Raw genomic sequence first — 20,283 nt, 5'->3', positions numbered from 1 at the left:
ATCAAATATGACAATAACCTAAGTGTTCATAGATCTGTTACAGAGAAATACTATGTATGTGGCTTATGTACCAAATGGGATACTATTGAGCATTAAAAAAGAAGGACATTTGTCATTTGTAACAAAATGAATGAACTAGAGAGATAGTCAGTGAAACAGACTCCAAGACACTAAGAGATACCATGTGATAAGAGTATTTGAGCATAAACTTCTTGCTAAATACTCAGGTAGATACTTGATAAACACTCCAATGCTTTCCCAGTTCATTTGGAAAGAATAGAAACCAGTGCTCTTACAATGCTCTACAGAAGTGGTTCTCAGTCCATGGGACTCAACCCACTTGGCAATTGTGATTCATAACAGTGGAACAATTAATTATGAAGTAGCAATGAAAATAATTTTACTGTTGTCTTGTCATAGCATAAGGAACTGCGTTAAAGGATCCCAGCATTAGGAATGCTGAGGACTACTACTCTGCAGTATCTGACACACCTGCTTTCCTCCCTCCTATGGAACCCTTTCATCCCCTTCTCCTATCCAATCCCCATCCCTGTGTGTCAACTCCAAATACATAGGAAAGTATGTTTACCCAGAATGCCATTGGCCACACATTGGCCTGTCAAGAACTCAGAAGATTTTGACCAGGTAACACACAGCTACCACACTCTCCTAAGAGCCAGAGAAGACAAGAGAAACCAAGGAACAAAATACCTACCCAGCAAAAACCAAGCACGGACAATATGTCTCCACTAGAACATAGCAGTCCTAACAAAGTAGGCCTTGAGAATTGCAATATAGCTGAAGCACAACACAAAGACCTTACAATAGCCATTATGGGAATGATGTGTCCTTAAAAGCGAAATGAATAAATTCTTCAAAAAATCTATAAAAACATAAGCAAAGAAGGAAGTAAATAAAAAATGTTCAAGAACTCAAAATGAAAGTAAAATCAATAAACAAAATCAAAACTTAGGGAAATCTGGAAATGAAAAATTTAGGAACAGGACTCAGAGGCAAGTCTCATCAACAGAGTATAAGAGATGAAAAAGAAAGTATCAGGCATTGAAGATATGGTGAAAGAAGTGGATACATCAGTCAAAAATGTAGCATTAAGAAAAAAATCTATTAACTCAAAAAATCAATATCCTTCCTATATAGAAATAATAAACAGGCAGAGAAAAAATAAGCAAGACAACACCTTTTACAATAGTCACAAACAATATAAAATATCTTGGGGAAACTCTAACCAAACAAGTGAAAGACCTATATAACTAGAACATTAAGTCTTAAAGAAATTGAAGAAGATATCAGAAAATGGAAAGATCTCCCATGTTCATGGATAGGTAGGAATAACATAGTAAAAATAGCAATCTTACCAAAAGCAATCTACAGATTAAATGCAATCTGCATCAAAATCTCAACATAAATCTTCATAGACTTCAAAAGAAAAATATTCAATGGAATTGAATTTTGTTTCTATATAGACAATATTCATATAGAAAAAGAAAAAAATCGCCCTGCTAAATGAGGAGATTACCAGGAGAGGCAAGAACATCCAGGGCTGCAGACATTGAAGTCTTGGCCCACACACACCACCAGGTGACAAGAGGAGATAGAGACCCCACCTGCACCCACTGAAAGAAGAGATGGGAAGAAGATAGAATAAGAACACACTCAACAACAGAAAGACCAATATGACACCACCAGAATCTAGGGATTCCACACCAGCAAGATCTGAAAAGCCAAACACAGAGGATGAAGAAGAGATGGACCTCAAAAATTATCTTAGGAAGATGATAGAGACCTTTAAAGAGGAAACAAGAAAATCACTTAAAGAAATAGAAGAAAAAACAAGCAAAAATTACATGAAATGGAGGAAAGTACAAACCAAAAAATTCAAGAAATAAACAAATCTCTTAAAGAATCTAAAGAAAGCCAAGAAAAAAAAAAACAATCAAACAAGTGAAGGAAGCACTCGAAACAGTTTAAGGCATAAAAGCTGAAATAGAAACAATAAAGAAAACACAGCCTGAGGGGATTCTGGACATAGAAAGGCTGGAAAAATAATCAGGAACTAAAGATGTGCGTATAAGCAACAGAATACAAGAGATGGAAGAGAGAATCTCAGTTGTTGAAGACTCTTTAGAGGATATACAGTCATTGACCAAAGAAAATCTCAAGTCCAACAAATCCCTAACACAAAATATCCAGGAAATGTGGGATACGGTGAAAAGGCTGAACCTAAGAATAGCTATAGAAGAAGGTGAAGAAATACAGCTCAAATGTACAGAAAGCATATTCAACAAAATCATAGAAGAAAACTTCCCCAACCTACAGAAGAATATGCCTATGAAAATACAAGAAGCTTACAGAACACCAAACAGACTGGACCACCAAAAGAAGTCCCCATGACACATAATAATCAAAACACCAAACTTACAGAATAAAGAGAAAATATTAAGAGCAGGAAAGGAAAAAGGCCAAGTAACATATAAAGGCAGGCCTATCAGAATCACACTCGACTATTCAAGGGAAACTTTGAAAGCCAGAAGGTCCTACAAACACTAAGGGAACATGGATGCCAACCCAGACTACTGTACCCAGCAAAACTTTCAATCACTATAGATGGAGAAAACAAGATATTCCATGACAAAACCAGACTTAAATTATACATATCCACAAATCAAGCACTACAAAAAGTTCTGGAAGGAAAATCCAACCCAACGAAGATAACTATACTCACAAAAACATAGGCAATAGATAAACCAATTTTACCAAACACAAAAAGAAACAGGAGGGTGAAATCCACACACAATGACACCACTAACAATAAATCCAAAACAAACAAGAACCAATAATCAATGGACATTAAAATCCCTCAATGTCAATGGTCTTAACCAGCCTATAAAAAGATACAGGCTAACAGAATGGATATGAAGACAGAATCCATCCTTCGGCTGTATACAAGAAACACACCTCAACTTCAAAGACAGGCGTTATCTCAGAGTAAAGGGTTGGGAAAAGATTATCCAATCAAATGGGCCCAAGAAGCAAGCTGGTATAGCAATCCTAATATCTAACAAATTAGACTTCAAGCTAAAATCAATCAAAAGAAATGAAGAAGGGCATTTCATACTCATCACAGGAAAAGTCCATCAAGATGAAGTCTCAATCCTGAATATCTATGCCCCAAATAAGAAGGCACCCACATTTGTAAAAGAAACATTACTAAAGCTCAATCCACACATAAAACCACACACACTTATAGTAGGAGACTTCAACACCTCGCTTTCACCACTAGACAGGACCACCAGATAGAAACTTAAAAGAAACAAAGGAACTAACAGAAGTTATGATCCAACTGGGTTTAACAGATATCTATAGAACATTCCACTAAAACACAAAAGAATATACCTTCTTCTCAGTGCCACATGGAACATTCTCTAAAATTGATCACATAGTTGGCAACAAAGCAAACCTCCACAACTACAAAATTTGAAATAACTCCCTGTATCTTATGAGATCACAATGCTTTAAAGTTAGAATTCAACAGCAATACAATTTGCAGAAAACCTACAAACTTGTGGAAATTGAATAACACCCAGTTGCACCATTCCTGGGTTGAGGAAGAAATAAAAAGAGAAATTAAAGACTTCCTAGAATTTAATGATAATGTAGACACAACATATCCAAACTTATGGGATACTCGGAAAACTGTGCTAATAGTAAAATTCATAGCACTAAGTGCCCACATGAAGAAACTGGAGAATAGTCACACAAGAGTTGACAGAAAAACTGAAAGCTTTAGAGCAGAAAGAAGCAAACTCACCACAGAGGAGTAGACACCAGGAAATAAGCAAACTGAGGGCTGAAATCAATAAACTAGAAACTAGGAAAACATTACTAAGAATAAGTGAAACAAAGAGTCGGTTCTTTGAGAAGATCAACAAGATGGACAAACCTCTATCCAAATTAACCAAAAGGCAGAGAGGGAGCACGCTATTTAACAAAATTAGAAAAGGATACAATAGACTCTAATGACACCCTACAGAAGGCCTCACCATCCAGGGGGAGCAGAAAGAATATGTGATAGGTAGGGTTTTAGTTGGGGCAGGGTGGTAGAGGAGGTGAGAAGGGAGATAAAACTGGAATTGTCATGTAAAAATATCTTGTTTTTAATTCAAATAAAAAAATCAGAAATAAAAAAGGGGCTATAACAACAGACACTAAGGAAATTCAGAGAATCATCAGGTCATACTTTGAAAACCTGTACTTTACAAAATTAGAAAATCTAAAGGAAATGGACAATTTTCTGAATAGATATCACTTACCAAAATTAAACCAAGAACAGATAACCAGTTTAAATAGACCTATAACCCCTAGTGAAACAGAGCATTCATTAAAAGCCTCCCAACTAAAGAAGGCCCAGGGCCAGATGGCTTCACTGCAGAATTCTACCAGAAATTCAAGCAAGAGCTGATACCAATACTCCTCAAATTGTTCCACACAGTAGAAGCAGAAGGGACATTGCCAAACTCTTCTTATGAGGCTACAATCACTTTGATAACCAAGCCACACAAAGACACAACTAAAAAAGAGAACTTCAGACCAATATCTCTCTTGAACATCGATGCAAAAATACTCAACAAAATATTGGCTAATAGAATCCAAGAACACATCAGAAAAATCATCCACTATGATCAAGTAGGCTTCATCCCCCCCTGGGATGAAGAATGGTTAAGCTTATGAAAATCCATCAATGTAATCCACCATACAAACAACACATGATCACCTCACTAGATGCTGAAAAAGCCTTTGACAAAATCCAACATCCTTTCATGATAAAGATCTTAGAGAGATCAGGAAAACAGGAACATATCTAAACATGATAAAAGCCATATACACCAAACTAATAGCCAACATCAAACTAAATGGAGAGAAACTCAAAGCGATTGCTCTAAAATCAGGAACAAGACAAGGCTGTCCACTCTCTCCATATCTCTTCAATGTTGTACTTGAAATTCTAGCTAGAGCAATAAGGTAAAAAAAGGATTTCAAAGGGATACAAATTGGAAAAGAAGAAGTCAAACTTTCACTATTTGCAGATGATATGATAGTCTACATAAGTGACCTGAAAAACTCTACCAGGGAACTCCTACAGCTGATAAACACCTTCATCAAAGTAGCAGAATACAAAATCAACTCAAAAAATCAGTAGCCCTACTATATACAGGTGGTAAATGCAATGAGAAAGAAATCAGAGAAACATTACCTTTTACAATTGCCACAAGCAACATAAAATATCTTGGGGTAATGCTAAGCAAAAAAGTGAAAGACCTATACAGTAAAAACTTTGAGTCTTTAAAGAAAGAAATTAAAGAAGATACCAGAAAATGGAAAGATCTCCCATGCTCTTGGATAGGTAGAATCAACATAATAAAAATGGCAATCTTGCCAAAAACAATCTACAGATTCAACATAATCCCCATCAAAATCCCAACACAGTTCTTCACAGACCTTGAAGGAACAATACTCAACTTTATATGGAAAAACAAAAACACAGGATAGACAAAAAATTCTGTACAATAAAGGATCTTCTGGAGTCATCACCATTGCTGACTTCAAGCTCTATTATAGAACCATAGTTCTGAAAACAGCTTGGTATTGGCACAAAAATAGACAGATAGACCAATGGAATACAATTGAAAACCCTGATATTAACCCACACATGTATGAACACCTGATTTTTGACAAAGATGCTAAATCTACACAAGGAAAAAAGATAGCAACTTCAACAAATGGTGCTGGCACAACTGGATTCGGACATGCAGATGGTTGCAGATAGATCCATATCTGTCACCATGCACAAAACTTAAGTGCAAATGGATCAATGATCTCAACATAAATCCAGCCACACTGAATCTTCTAGAAGAGAACGTGGGAGATACTCTTGAACAAATTGGCACAGGAGAACGCTTCCTGAATATTACACCAGTAGCACAGACATTGAGATCTACAATTGATAAATGGGACCTCCTGAAACTGAGAAGCTTCTGTAAGGCAAAGGACAGTGTCAGTAAGATAAAATAACAGCCCACAGAATGCGAAAAGAACTTCACCAACCCCACATTTGACTGAGGGCTGATTTCCAAAATATACAATGAGCTCAAGAAGCTAGCCACCAAAACACCAAACAATGAAATTAAAAAGTGGGGTACAGAACTAAATAGACAATTCTCAATATAGGAATCTGAATTGATTGAAAGACACTTTAGAAAGTGCTCAAGTTGGCACTCCCACCAGGAGTGGAGGAGGGTTCCTCTTTCTCCGCATCCTGCCAACTTGTACAGCCACTGTGGAAATCAGTATGGCGACTCCTCAAGAAAATGGGAATGAGTCTACCACAAGATCCAGCAATTCCACTCCTAGGAATATACCCAACAGAAGCACATTCATCTAACAAGGACATATGTTCAACCATGTTCATAGCAGCATTATTTGTAATAGCAAGAAACTGGAAGCAGCCTAGATGCCCCTCAACCGAAGAATGAATACAGAAATTGTGGTACATTTACACAATGGAGTACTACTCAGCAGAAAAAAAACAATGGAATCTTGAAATTTGCAGGAAAATGGATGGAACTCAAAGAAACCATTCTGAGTGAGGTAACCTAACCACAAAAAAAACAAACATGATATGTACTCACTCATATGTGGACCTGCTTTATGATACATAGTAGTGACCATGCTTTATCAGAGCTGTTTTTAATGATGTTGCTCAGAATGGTTTCCTCCCAGATGATGACTGAGAAGCTAATTAAAAAAAAAAATGGTGCCATGTACCACAAGAGTAACAGAACTGTGCTGTTTCCTGGGATTTTGTTTTTTACTTTTTTGTTGTTGTTGTTTGTTTTTGTTTTTGTTTTTGCTTTTGTTTGTTTCTTTTTTATAAATAGAGTGTGCTGGATGTCTCTACAATTTTGTTCAAATGACTGCAGAACCTGGAAAATCTGTTGCTGCTATTGATGCATAACATATTGCCATTATTGCTCTCTCTCTCTCTTCTCTCCTCTCTCTCTCTCTCTCTCCATATATATATATATATATACATATATATATATATATATTATGCTAATTGAAACTCAAATACGTGATGAATCCAAGGTGTTTCAGTGAGTGCTCAACTGTGCATGCAAATTTGATTTCATCTTTAGTAAGTAGTAAAGTTATATGCTTGCCAAAAAAAAAAAATAAGTGACACACTGGAAGACAAATGTCAAACAATTTCAATTTTATGTGTAACCTAGAAATGATGAACTTATGGGAGCAGAGAGCAGAATTGTGGCTTTAGACTTCAATTTGGGTTTTTAACAATGGGGAAACGATTGGTTTAAGGATATAAAACTGCAGTTGGACAAGAGGCATGGACTCTGTGAAGTCTTGAGGTCTACTGAGAGCATGATAAATATGGTTGATAACAATATGCTATCTTTTAAAAGTTGTGAGATAGTATAAGTGTTCTCAAAACAAAAATGATGAATATGTGTGATACATGTTAATTGGTTTAATTTAGCCATGCCATTGTGAACATACTGTATTCTGTATCATAATTGTGCATGACTTTATTTATGAGCTAAATAAATGAATGGAAAAAAAAAGAAAGTGCTCAAAATCCTTGGCCATCAGAGAAATGCAACTCCAAACAACTCTGAGATACCATAAAATCAAAAACACCAATGACAATCTAGGCTGGAGAGGATGTGGAGAAAAAGGAACACTCTTCCATTGCTGGTGGGAGTGCAAACTTGTAAGACCACTTTGGAAATCAGTATGGTGGTTTCTCAGGAAAATGGGAATCAGTCTACCTCAAGATCCAGCAATTCTTCTCTTGGGCATATACTCAAATAATGCAACATTCATACAACAAGGACATATATTCAATCGTGTTCATGGCAGCATTGTTTGTAATATCCAGAACGTGGAAGTTATCTAGATGCCCCTCAACTGAGGAATGGATAGAGAAAATGTGGTACATTAACACAATGGAGTACTACTCAGCAGAAAAAAATGGAATCTTGAAATTCGCAGGCAAATGGATGGAACCAGAAAAAAACATCCTGAGTGAGGTAACCCAGTTATAAAAGGACAAACATGGTATATATTTATTCAAATATGAATTTTAGACATAGATTACCAGCATTTAGCATATGATTACCAGCCTACATCCTCATCACCAAAGGAACTAGGAAACAAGAAGGACTCTAAGAGAAAAATGCATGGACTCCAGAGAATGGGAAGGGGCAGGATCTCCTGAGCTAATTGGGAGCAGGAGGGTAAGGGAGAGGGAGCTGACAGAATGAGAGGAGGAGAAGAGCAGGGGAGAGGAGGAAATGGAGGAGCAGAAAGGTTGAGTTGGGGGAAGAATAGAGGAGAGCAGGATGAGAGATACCATAAGAGAGGGAGCCATTATAGGTCTGAGGAGAGATTAGGCACTAGGGAGATTTCCAGAGATCTACAAGGATAACACCAACTGACAATCTAGGCAATGATGGAGAGGCTACCCTAAATGCCCTTCCCCTATAATGAGACTGATGACTATCTTATATGCCATCCTAGAGCCCTCATTCAGTGGCTGATGGAAGCAGAGTCAGACACCCACAACTATACACTAAACTGAACTCTGGAACCCAGTTGCAGAGATGGAGGAATGAAGATCAAAGGGGTGGGGATCAGGCTAGTGAAACCCACAAAAACAGCTGGCCTGAACAAGGGATAGCACATGAACCCCAGACTGCTGTCTGGGAGGCCAGCATGGGACTGATCCAGATCCCTGAATATGGATGTCAATGAGGAGGCCTCGGCACTCTATGGGGCCCCTGGATCCATATTTTTCCCTGGTTTAAGAAGGGACTTTGGGAGCCCATCCCACGTGAAGAGATGCTTTCTTGGCCTGGACACATGGGGGAGGGTCTAGGCCCGGGCCAGGATGATGTGGTGGACTTTGGGGAGCCCTACCCTGCCTGGGGAATGGAGGGGAGGATGGGGTGAGGAACAAGTGGGGGAATGGGGGGCAAGATTGGGGGGAGGGGAGGGAGAGGGAGAAGGGATTGACATGTAAAGCAAGGCTTTTCCTAAATAGAACTAAAAACAAGAAAAGAAAAACAAAAAATTAGGATAGCCAAAAGAATTCTGTACAAAAAGGAAACTTAAGAGGCATCACCATCTCTGATTTCAAGCTCTATGACAAAGCTACAGTAATAAACACAGTTTGGTATGGGCAAAAAAAAAAAAAAAAAAAAAAAAAAAAAAACAGACATGTGGATCAATGGAATTGAATTGATGTCCCTGACATTAATCCACACACCTATGAACACCCGATTTTTGACAAAGAAGCCAACATTATACAATGGAAAAAAGAGAATATCTTTAACCAATGGTGCTGGTATAACTGGTTGTAAACATGTAGGAGAATGCAAATAGATCAATATCTATCACCAGGCATAAACTCAAGTCCAAGTGGATCAAAGACCTCAACATAAATCCGGTTATACTGAACCTGATAGAAAAGAAAGTGGGAAGTAGCCTTGAATGCATTGGTGCAGGAGACCACTTTCTGAACATAACACCAGTCTCAAAGACACTGAGATCCACAATTAATAAATGGAACCTCCTGAAACTGAACAGCCTCTGTAAGGCAAGGACAAGGTCAAGAAGACAAAATAGCAGCGTATAGAATGGGAAAAGATCTTCACCAACTCCACATCTGACAGTGGGCTAATCTCCAAAGTGTGTAAAGAACTCAAGAAAGTAGACATCAAAATACCAAATAATCCAATTTAAAAATGGAGTGCACTTCTAAACAGAGAATTCTCAACAGAAGAATCTCAAATGCCCCCCACACACACACCAATGAGATTCAAAGAATTGCTCAATATCCTTAGTTTCTGGTAGAAATGCAAATCAAAACAACTCTGAGATACTATCTCACACCTCTCAGAATAGCTAAGATGAGAACACTGATGACAGCTTGTGTTGGATAGGAGGTGAAGTAAGGAAAACACACTCCTTCATTGCTGGTAGAGTACAATCTTGTATAGCCACTTTGGAAATCAATATGGCAGTTTCTCAGAATATTGGGAATCAATCTACCTCAAGATCCAACTAAATCAATCTTGAGTATATACCCAAAGAATGCTCAATTATACCACAAGGACACTTGCTCAACTATGTTCATATCAGCATTATTCATAACAGCCAGAACCTGGATAGAACCTAGACACCCCTCAACCTAAGAATACATGAGAAAAATGTACTTTCACACAATGGACTGTTACTTGGCTGTAAAAACCAATGAAGTCATGAAATTTGCAGGCAAATGGTTGAAACTTGAAAACAAAATCATTTTGAGTGAGGTAGCCCAGACCAAGAAAGACAAACATGGTTATGTACTCACTTGTAAGTTCATATTAGGAGTAAAGTATAGGATAACTAACATACCATCTACAGCCCCAGAGATGCAAGAAAACGGGTAGGGACCAAAGAGGAATTCATGGCTTTCCCTGGGAAAGGGAATTAGAAGAGATCTCCTGGGTAACCTGGGGGGGTGAGTTGTGGAGGTTTGGGAGCTTGAGGGAGCAGGTTGGGCAGACTGGGTGCTGGAGGCTATTTTTGGGCAGGATGGAGAGGGAGAGTAACAGAAGAGACATCTTGAGAGGGGGGGCCATTTCTGGATTAGGGAGAAGCATGGAGCCAGAGAAACCCCTAGGTATCCACAAAGATAACTCTAGCGAAGACTCTAAACAATAGTGAAGAGGGTGTCTGAACTGGGGATCACATTGGTGACTGCCCTAATTGTCATCAGAGATACTATATTTAGTAACTAATGGAAGCAGATGCAGAAATCCACAGCCAAGTACTGGGCCAAGCTCCTGCTAAAGAATGGGAGGAGGGATTGTATGAGCTGCTGGGGGGGGGGGGGGCGATAATGACAATGGAACCCACAGAGGCAAATCACCTGAGCTCCTGGGAGCTCATGGACTCTGGACCAGTAGTTTGGGAGTCTCCATGGGACTGACCTAGACTCTCTGCGTGTATGTGACAGTTGTGTAAATTGCTCTCTTTGTAAGGCTCCTGACAGTGAGATCAGGCCCTGTCCCTGACACTAAGCTGGCTTTCGGGAACTTGTTCCCCTTGAATAAATTTTAAAATGTGTAAATAAAATAAAATACTAAAAAAAGAAGTAAATGTTCTGGAAAAACATCCAGGAGATCTGGTACTCTATGAAAAGAACAAATCTAAGAATAATAGGAATAGAGGCAGGCAAGAAAAACAGGTTAAAGACCCAGAAAGTATTCTCAACAAAATTTTAGAGAAAAATCTCCTTAACCTAAGATGCCTATCAAGGCACAAAAGCATTTAGAACATCAAATAGACTGGACCATTATGAGGTTTCAGGCAGGAGGCTTGCATCAGGTGGTTAGGACTGGCTAAAAAGACCTGAGCTGAAGAAATCAGTTCATACACAGATTTCTCTCATGGCTCTTCATTCTTCAATCAAAGTTCTTCCCCTTAAGTTCTCTTCAAAAGGTTCTCTCCAAAAGTTCTCTCTATGATTCTCCCTCTATAAGCTCTTTCTTAAAGTTCTCTTTAAAAAGTCTTCTTAAAATTTGAAGATTCCCCCCATGGAAGGCCTTACCCTCCCTGGGGAACAGAAAGGGTTTGGGATAAGGGTAGAGGGGAGAGGAGGAGGGGAAGGAGAGGGAACTGGGATTGACATGTAACAGAAGTTTGTTTCTAATTTAAAATTGGTCTAATTACAATTATAAAATTAAAAAAAACTTCTCCTAGATCCCATAAGGTTTCCAGTTTTTATCCTCACAGACATAATTAGCAATTCTCTGACAATAGCAAGGACACCAGGCATGCATCTCTCTCGTGGACAGGAAGGCTGATACGTTCTTGAAAAAGTTGAGAAGAGGTGACTTGTGATACTTGTGGGCAAACCTAAGGAGTGGGGAGGGTAAAATGGAGTAAGGGGCTCCATGAGATTCAGAGGCTGAAGCGCTTATTGCTGATGCCCTGGTGAGATGGAATTTCCTTTCTCTGAGGCCTTTTGTGAGAATATAAAGCACCCAATATATATTCTATATATCAAGCTTATACAGCCAAATTCCTAGCAACACATATTCTGGAGCCTGTATTTCTCACAGAATTGCAGGCAAGTTTACTCCATCAGAAGTTACCTCTAGTGGGTTGATACCTAGAATATTAATTGCTACTTCTCTAATAAATGGAAAAGATTCTCAGAATATCACCCCATTTTATTTTATTAAAAAAAAACAGTGTGCAGATCTCTCTCCTTGAGCAGCATAAACTATGGATAATTAAAAGTCTGAAGATGATGTAAAGTAGATTAATTGATTGATACACTGCTGGGGTTATTTGGGACAAATCCCACTATGGAAAATGGAATTCCATGGCTTCACAGGGGTTCTACAGAGATGACAGTGGTGATTCAAAAGGCAGGTATCCCCAAGGCTTTGCAAATGGGTTCCTCCAATGGAATGAATGAGGATCCCGATGGGTCAGTCTAGCGATTTTGTTAACTGAGATTTCATTGTATAATCCCTATGGCCTGTAGCAGGACCAGAAGAGAGAGCCCTTCAGCACATAAAAACCAAACTTTAAACGTACAGAACAAGGGAAGACTAGGAAAAAGACCAAGTAACACATAAAAGAAAACCCATTATAATAACACTTGACTTCTCGGTGGTGACTCTAAATGCCATAAAGGCCAGGGAGAACCTGGCACAGACTCTGAGAGACCTCAAATGCCAATCCAGACTACTATGTCAGGCAAAACTTTCAATCACAATAGATGAAGAAAATTAGACTGTCCATGATAAAACCAAATTTAAACAGTATCTATCTACCAGGTGCTAGAAGTAAAACTCCAATAAAAAGTGGCTGACCTCATTCAGGGATACACAATGAATAAATATTTCCAGACTGGAAAATCAAAAGAGGAAACACACACACACACACACACACACACACACACACACACACACACACACACACACACACGCACACACGCACACACGCACACACACACGCACACGCACACGCACACGCACACAAGCACAGACGACCACCATCACCACAACAACAAAATAATGAGTAACAGATTATAAATAAACACTGCTCATTGATATCTCAACATCATTGTTCTCAAACCTCAATAAAAGACATAGACTAAGAGAAATGCTTGTAAAATAAGACCCATCCTTCTGTTGCATCCAAGAAACACATCCTCACTACTGTTCTCCTCAAGGAATGTAGTAGTAATGCCTCCTAATGGCATTCTTCTGTATTCATAGATTAGCCCTTTGCTCATTGCCTTGCTTCCTCCTGAAGCAGGTGTGAATGAACACAAAGAACAAATGAACAACGTGGAGAGAGTGAGAGGCCTGGAAACATTCAGCCCTAAAGAGGATGTCTCCATCAATTTCCTCCCCTAGTGCTCAGGGAACCCTAGAGAAGAGGAGGCAGAAAGAGTGTAAGAGCCAAAGGCAATGGAGGACACCAAGAAAACAAAGCCCTCTAAGCAACAGGATGCATGACACATGAACTCACAGAGAGTGAGGCAGCATTCACAGGGCCTGCGTGTGTCTGCACCAGTTCAGGCTCTAGAGCTGAAAGGAGCTAGGGACACGTGCCCCCATTCCTAATGGAGAAGCAAACTCCAATTGACAACCAGGTGCTAATGAAAATTAATTCCTCCAAAGGAGTCTCACTGGAAAATAAACAACCCTTAATCTGCAATGGGTGGGTAATCTGCAGGCCCTGCCAAAGACAGCAAACAGAAAATGAACTCGAATGTGTCTTTTGAGCTTCCTTGTCTCATAATGACTCCCTTTTAAAAATTGTCTATAATTTTTTAAATTTATTCTTTATTTTGTTTATGGTTTTTCTTCTCTCTTTCTATTCTATAGGTCCTTTGTATGTACATTGGCTCCCAGTTGAGCATTTTTATGGAATTCCAGAGTATGTGGAGGAATGGGTCTGTCTTTGGTGCCTTTTCCTAGGCACTTTTCCTTCTGTTTGTTTATTTTATCCAAGTTCATTGTTTTAGCTTTTGTTAATCTTATTATACTTTATTATACTTCACATTATTATTATCCCATTTAAGCATGTTTATTTTGTGATGGGAGACAGAAAGGGGATAAATCCAGCTGTCTCATCCTGCATCCCCTTCCCCACTTTCCTTTCCCCAACCTATTCTTGAATTCACATCCTCCTACTCAAAAATCACCCATTAAACCCATTCTATTTCCCCATCCCAGGGATCCATGTGTTCCCATTCCCTCCCTCTACATCTAACCTCTCTGGGACTATGGATTATAGCTTGTTTATCATTCATTTCATGGATAATAACCATACATAAGTGAATACATAACATATTTATCCTTTTTTCAATACATCGTTTCTCTATATAGCTTTGGAGCCTGTCCTGGCACTCACTCTGTAGACCAGGCTGGCCTTGAACTCACAGAGATCCACCTACCTCTGCCTCCCAAGTTCTGGGATGAAAGGCAGGAGCCACCACTGTCCAGCCCATATTTGTCAGGGTTACAAAAGATTTTTTTTTCCTAGTTCCATTCATGGGCCTGCAAATTTCAAGATGTTATTTTTTAAACAGTTGAGTAATACAACATTTTTATTATCCATTCTGTTGGGAGACATCTAGGTTGTTTCAAGTTTCTGACTATTATGAATAAAATATCAATGAACATGGTTGAGCAAGTGTCCTTGTGGCAGCATCCTTTGGGTACATGCCCAATAATGGTGTAGCTGGTTCTTGAGGTAGATTGGTTCCCATCTTTCTGATTTTCATGTGGCCATATAAGTTTACTATCCAACCAGCAATGGATGAGCATTCCCCTTTATTCCACACAGCATGAGCTGTCACTTGTGTTATTAATGTTAGCCATTCTGACAGTTATAAGACATTATATCAATGTCATTTTCATTTCACTTCCCTTATGGCTAAGGATGTTGAATATTTTTGAAGCATTTCTCAGCCATTTGAGATTCTTCTATTGAGTTTCTTCTGTTTATATCTATCTTCCAATTTCTAATTGGATTATTCGAATTTTGATATCTATTTTCTTGAGTGCTTTATATATTTTGGATATTAGCCTTCTGTTGGATATGTAGTTGGTAGGAAACTTTTCCCACCCCGTAGTCTGCTTATTTGTATAAATGATGGTATCCTTTGCAGTGCTTTTAGGTTTTGTGAGGGTCCATTTTCTAATTGTTGATCTCAGTGCCTGTGCTAACAGTGTGCTGTTGCAAATGTCTTCTCCTGTGACAGCGAGTTCAAGAATATTCCAGACTTTCCCTTCTGTCAGGTTCAATGTGTCCAGCCTTATGTTGAGGTCTTTGGTCCATTTGGAGTTGAGTTTTGTGCAGGGTGATGTCTATGGTTCTATTTGCATTCATCTACATGCAGACAACCAGCTTGACCAGCACCATTTGTTGAAGATACTTCTTTTTTTTAACCCAGTGTGTATTTCAGGCTTCTTAAATATATTTTCAACAAATGAGAAAAAGAAAGATAATTCTTCTCTGTGAGAATTCTTTGTCCATTTTCGTAAAATAGCAATTTTCCACTACTCCTTCATACTTGTTGGGCTCATTACCCTGCCTTATTCGTCTTTCAGAGAACATTTGAGTCTCTATAGTTATGTCTAAAAAGTTACACAAAAATTCAAAGCTACACAGAGAAACCCTATCTTGAATAATAATAATAATAATAATAATAATAATAATAATAATAATAATAATTCAGTGACTCAAACAACAGTTGCTATTGTTTTATTTCCTTGGGTGCAAGACCTGATTGCTCTGTTGATTTGCCTAAGTTCATTTAAGAACATTTGTAAGCCACACCAAACATGGTCTCACTTCTGTATCACTGTCAGTTGAAGTACATTAGTCCTCTTGTTCTCCAGTTGTTGCTGTCTTCTAAGACAGTTGTTTCTCTCCTACATCAAGTGGATACTTCCAAATCTCAAGGACTCTTCCATTCTATTCTAGTTTTACAGACTCACAAAGAATGAGAATTGGATTTTACCTTTTGAAAAGAGAGGCTTTTAATTAATTGTGAGCATATTTTATAGACTAATGTATTTTCTGATTGTTGATCATCTAGCTACCTACCTGCTTACCTCTGTTTCCTATTAAAATGTAAAGCTTATGAAGATGAGCTCAATTATTCTCCTAATTATGTCCCTGGTGAATTGAACAGTCTTTAGCACATAATAGGTACTGGATAAAAAAGTGAATGAATAAAATAAAACTTTTATTTCGTTTATTTCATTTTTCTTTTATCTCTGTAACTTTAATGCAAAATAATTAGGGAGTTGAAACTTCCAGAGACTGAAGTTCATTCTTTTAATGAAACAGTGTCCCTACGTACTGCACAGCACCCTTCTGGAGGAACAAGGCTGGAAAAAAATCTGTTGCTTAGTCACTGCAATCATGCTTTGACAGATGAGAAAAAAGAATGTAGAGACATTAACTGACTGACTCAAGTGTGATTGAAGATGGGGTTCCTGGTCTTATATGTGGTATTTCTTACTACCCTAGTCCATATTCTGCTTCCCAAATCGTATAGCATGTATTGGATCATGTATGTCGCTCTGAATTAAATATACTATAAGGAACAAGAGGATGTTGTGTCCACAAACACACGGCATGCAATATTTCCCTAATGAGTGAAACAATAGTTAACTATTTAAACAAAGCATTCACATGTAGTTTGGTGGTGTGGTCTACTCAAGCAGGCAGTATTATTTCTCCATGGAGGGTGTTGGTAATAACATGCATATAGAATTAGAGATAGGGTGTATTTACAGGACTGTGATGCTCTAAGTCACAAGACCTGTCCATATTCAATATTGATGCAACCTGGGAATCATTTACCTTTCTGCTCCAGAAGGATATTTAAGTTCAGCCAGATATACATATGTGTATGCATTGTTGTCAAGCTTCTTCTTTTCCACATTTTTCTGTTACTTCCTGGTAAGTATTCAATTCAGATCTCCCTGGACTAAACTCGAAGTAGGCTTGAGGTCCAGCATACTCTGGTGTCACAGTTACTAGAAGGATACTGGCTTATACTTATACGGAGGCCGTGATTAGCCAAGATATCTTGTGAGAACTAGAACCAGGCCTCTCATTTGCATAACTGACTACTCCCTTCTACTAATTGCCAGGCGGGAATGTTTCCTCAATGAAACATCTCTAACAAATGCACACACACACATCCCTACCCAATTAATTAATTTTTAAAAATATTTTACTTAATATTCATACATGCATAGAATGTGTTTGGATCAAAGTGATCCCCCATTCCCTCCAATTCCTCTTCAATCCCTATTTTCATCACTTTTCCCTCCCAACTTCACATATGAGCACTCTCTCTCTCTCTCTCTCTCTCTCTCTCTCTCTCTCTCTCTCACTCATACACACACACACACACACACACACACACACACACACACACACACACTGTCCCCCGAGTCCATTGCCGTCTGTATGTGCATGCCCATGGGTGCTATAGTGTAGGACTATCTACTGGAGCATGGGCTGCCTCTCAGGTCCTACCTCCCTGCAGAAAAGGGACCCTTCCTCCCACAGAATCGCTCCTCAGATAGAGGTGCAATCTCATGACTACCAGGCATTCTCAATGGACTTCGGGACAACCCCTCTCCAGCTGTTCTAATGGCATCTGGTAACAAGTCTATCACAGGCTGAGGAACCCTGAATGGAAAAATGGGAAGAAGCAGCCCCAGGCACAGCAAGTGAAGTTATGTTTACCTCATGCTGAGAGACCCCTTGCAGCTCCTGACAAGGACTCTTTGGGGTGCATGTGGCAGTTTCTAAACTCTTTTAGCATTGTGCTAATAGCCTTTTTGTCGTTAGTTCTTTGGGTACGGTTTTTCCCCCTTGTCTCTGAGCTGCAACCATAAATAAAGCCCATTGTGAAGTTCTATACTCTCGGTTTCAGAGAAAATTTGTTCCAGGAAGGAGAGTGCTATTAACTACAGAAAACATGAGAGGAAGCTCAGTGCTTTGGAAATGGCTCCTAACAAACAGACAGGGCCAGGTGTGAAGCATGATTTATTTCCTCACTTGCACAAAGCCCCATGGATTATAATGCTTTGGCTGCTGATGGTCCTGTTGGAAATGAGCCACTTTCCCGGAGGACATGGTTATGGTCTAGTCTTCCAGGTGGGGAGCAGCAATTCCTTGCCTTCCATCCACCTTGAGGAGGAAAGCAAGCCAAAATTAATAAAAAGCACAAGGCATGGGGGAAAGGAGATACGTGAGCAGTGGTAAAGAAAACTCTTCATGACTGAAACACTTCTGGCCTGAAGCCTCCACTGGCCTGAGAGAATGTTGTCTTGCTCTGCGGTGGAAAGCAGAGGTCCCCAAGGAGCAACCATCCTTCCCCAACTGTTTTCTTTAGTTGAATCTGTTTAAACATGAACAAGACCATGTTTATGTCAGCTCACAGACGCGACAAAGCAGAGACATATCTTCTGCTGCTCAGCATCGTTGTCTCACGTGATGTAAGCAAGAAGTCCTCAAGGGACAAGGTGAACATAAAACAAATCGTTAAGAGAGAGAGTCAAGGGAAACAGAGAAAAAGAGAGTAAGAGCCAAAGGTGGCTTGATGGATGGAAAGACTTGTGGTCCGTAAGTCAGCCACAGGCATTACAGCTAATTCCCCTTATATGTGACTTTCCATATTCACTTATAATTTCAGACATCTCTGTTTTCTTGCCCATAAAATAGCTTTCAAACATTCATACTTCTTGATTTCCAGCCGGGAGTTGGTGACGCACGCCTTTAATCCCAGTACTCGGGAAGCAGAGGCAGGAGGATCTCTGTGAGTTCAAGGCCAGCCTGGTCTCCAGAGCGAGTGCCAGGGTAGGCTCCAAAGCTACACAGAGAAACCCGGTCTCAAAAAAAAAAAAACTTCTTGATTTCCAAATATAAAGGGTTATTCTGAAATTTGGGGAAATTATTATAAAGATAATCTAAAGGAGACTAAGGGAGCATCTCGGATTGATTCTGGAGAAGAAAAAGGGCCATGTCTTGGGGACATTAGCTTCTTCATGGTGTAATTGTGTCTTTCCTCTCTTCCTTTAACTGTCACATGTCCAGAATACTCAAGTCCGGAAGATGTATAAACCTAAAACCATGAGAATTTCATAGATAAAAGACTGGTTGTTTGGAAATGCAAGTTCATTTGACAGTGCACAGCTTTTAATCACTCTTGTCTGAGATTAATTTGTTTTAATTTCATTAGCATCTTTCCAACACCTCTGTGAAAGCAAAGTCAATGACATGTTACCACAGGAGAAAAGTGAGGGTGGGGGAGGGCTGGAAGCAGAAAGCCATGGCCACATGAAGCACAGAAACAGAAGGTACCAACGGAAAGAACAGAAATGAAAATAGGATGCTGCACGTTAAGTATGTGTGACCAGTTATTTTCCATGATGCCATAGTATTTCCTTGTTGGAGCTTCTCTGGAGTCAGTTTTTGTAAGTCTTGACTTTTTTTTTTTTTTTTTTTTTTCAAGACAGGGTTTCTCTGTGGCTTTGGAGGCTGTCCTGGAACTATCTCTTGTAGACCAGGCTGGTCTCGAACTCACAGATATCCACCTGCCTCTGCCTCCCGAGAGCTGGGATTAAATGCATGCACCACCAATGCCTGGCTTCGTAAGTCTTGATTTTGAGATAAATAATGGGGTGAGAGACAATGCAACAGTTGTCAATTATATTTGTGTTTAGTTCCATGGAAGAAGTCCGATATGATCCTCAGCGATCTCTAGAATAGAGAGTAAATTCAGAGTACCAATACTTTAACTCCCATCATCCATCGCGTCTTATCTGCTTATATGAGAGATGTTCTCCATGAGTCTCCACCTAGGCTGGTGCGGTCCCTGAAAAGTCAGTAACAGGGCATGAATTTATCATAGAAGGGAAGTGTCATAAGTGTATACCAACAGCTTCTGCTCCAGGCCAGGGACATGTGCTGTACCAACAGCTAATGCTCCAGGGCAGGGACACTGTGCTTGTTTGGACCCTCAGTTCTCCCACCTGCCAGCACAGACACACTACCATGCTCTGCCTGGAGTGCAATAGTTGTGCAGAAAATGGGATGAGTTGTATAAGAGCATTTAACTCCTCCTTTGGGCCACAAAAC

This window comes from Cricetulus griseus, chromosome 10 (genome assembly GCF_003668045.3).
Source record: "Cricetulus griseus strain 17A/GY chromosome 10, alternate assembly CriGri-PICRH-1.0, whole genome shotgun sequence".
Lineage (NCBI taxonomy): Eukaryota > Metazoa > Chordata > Mammalia > Rodentia > Cricetidae > Cricetulus > Cricetulus griseus.
This window is presented reverse-complemented; position numbering follows the sequence as displayed.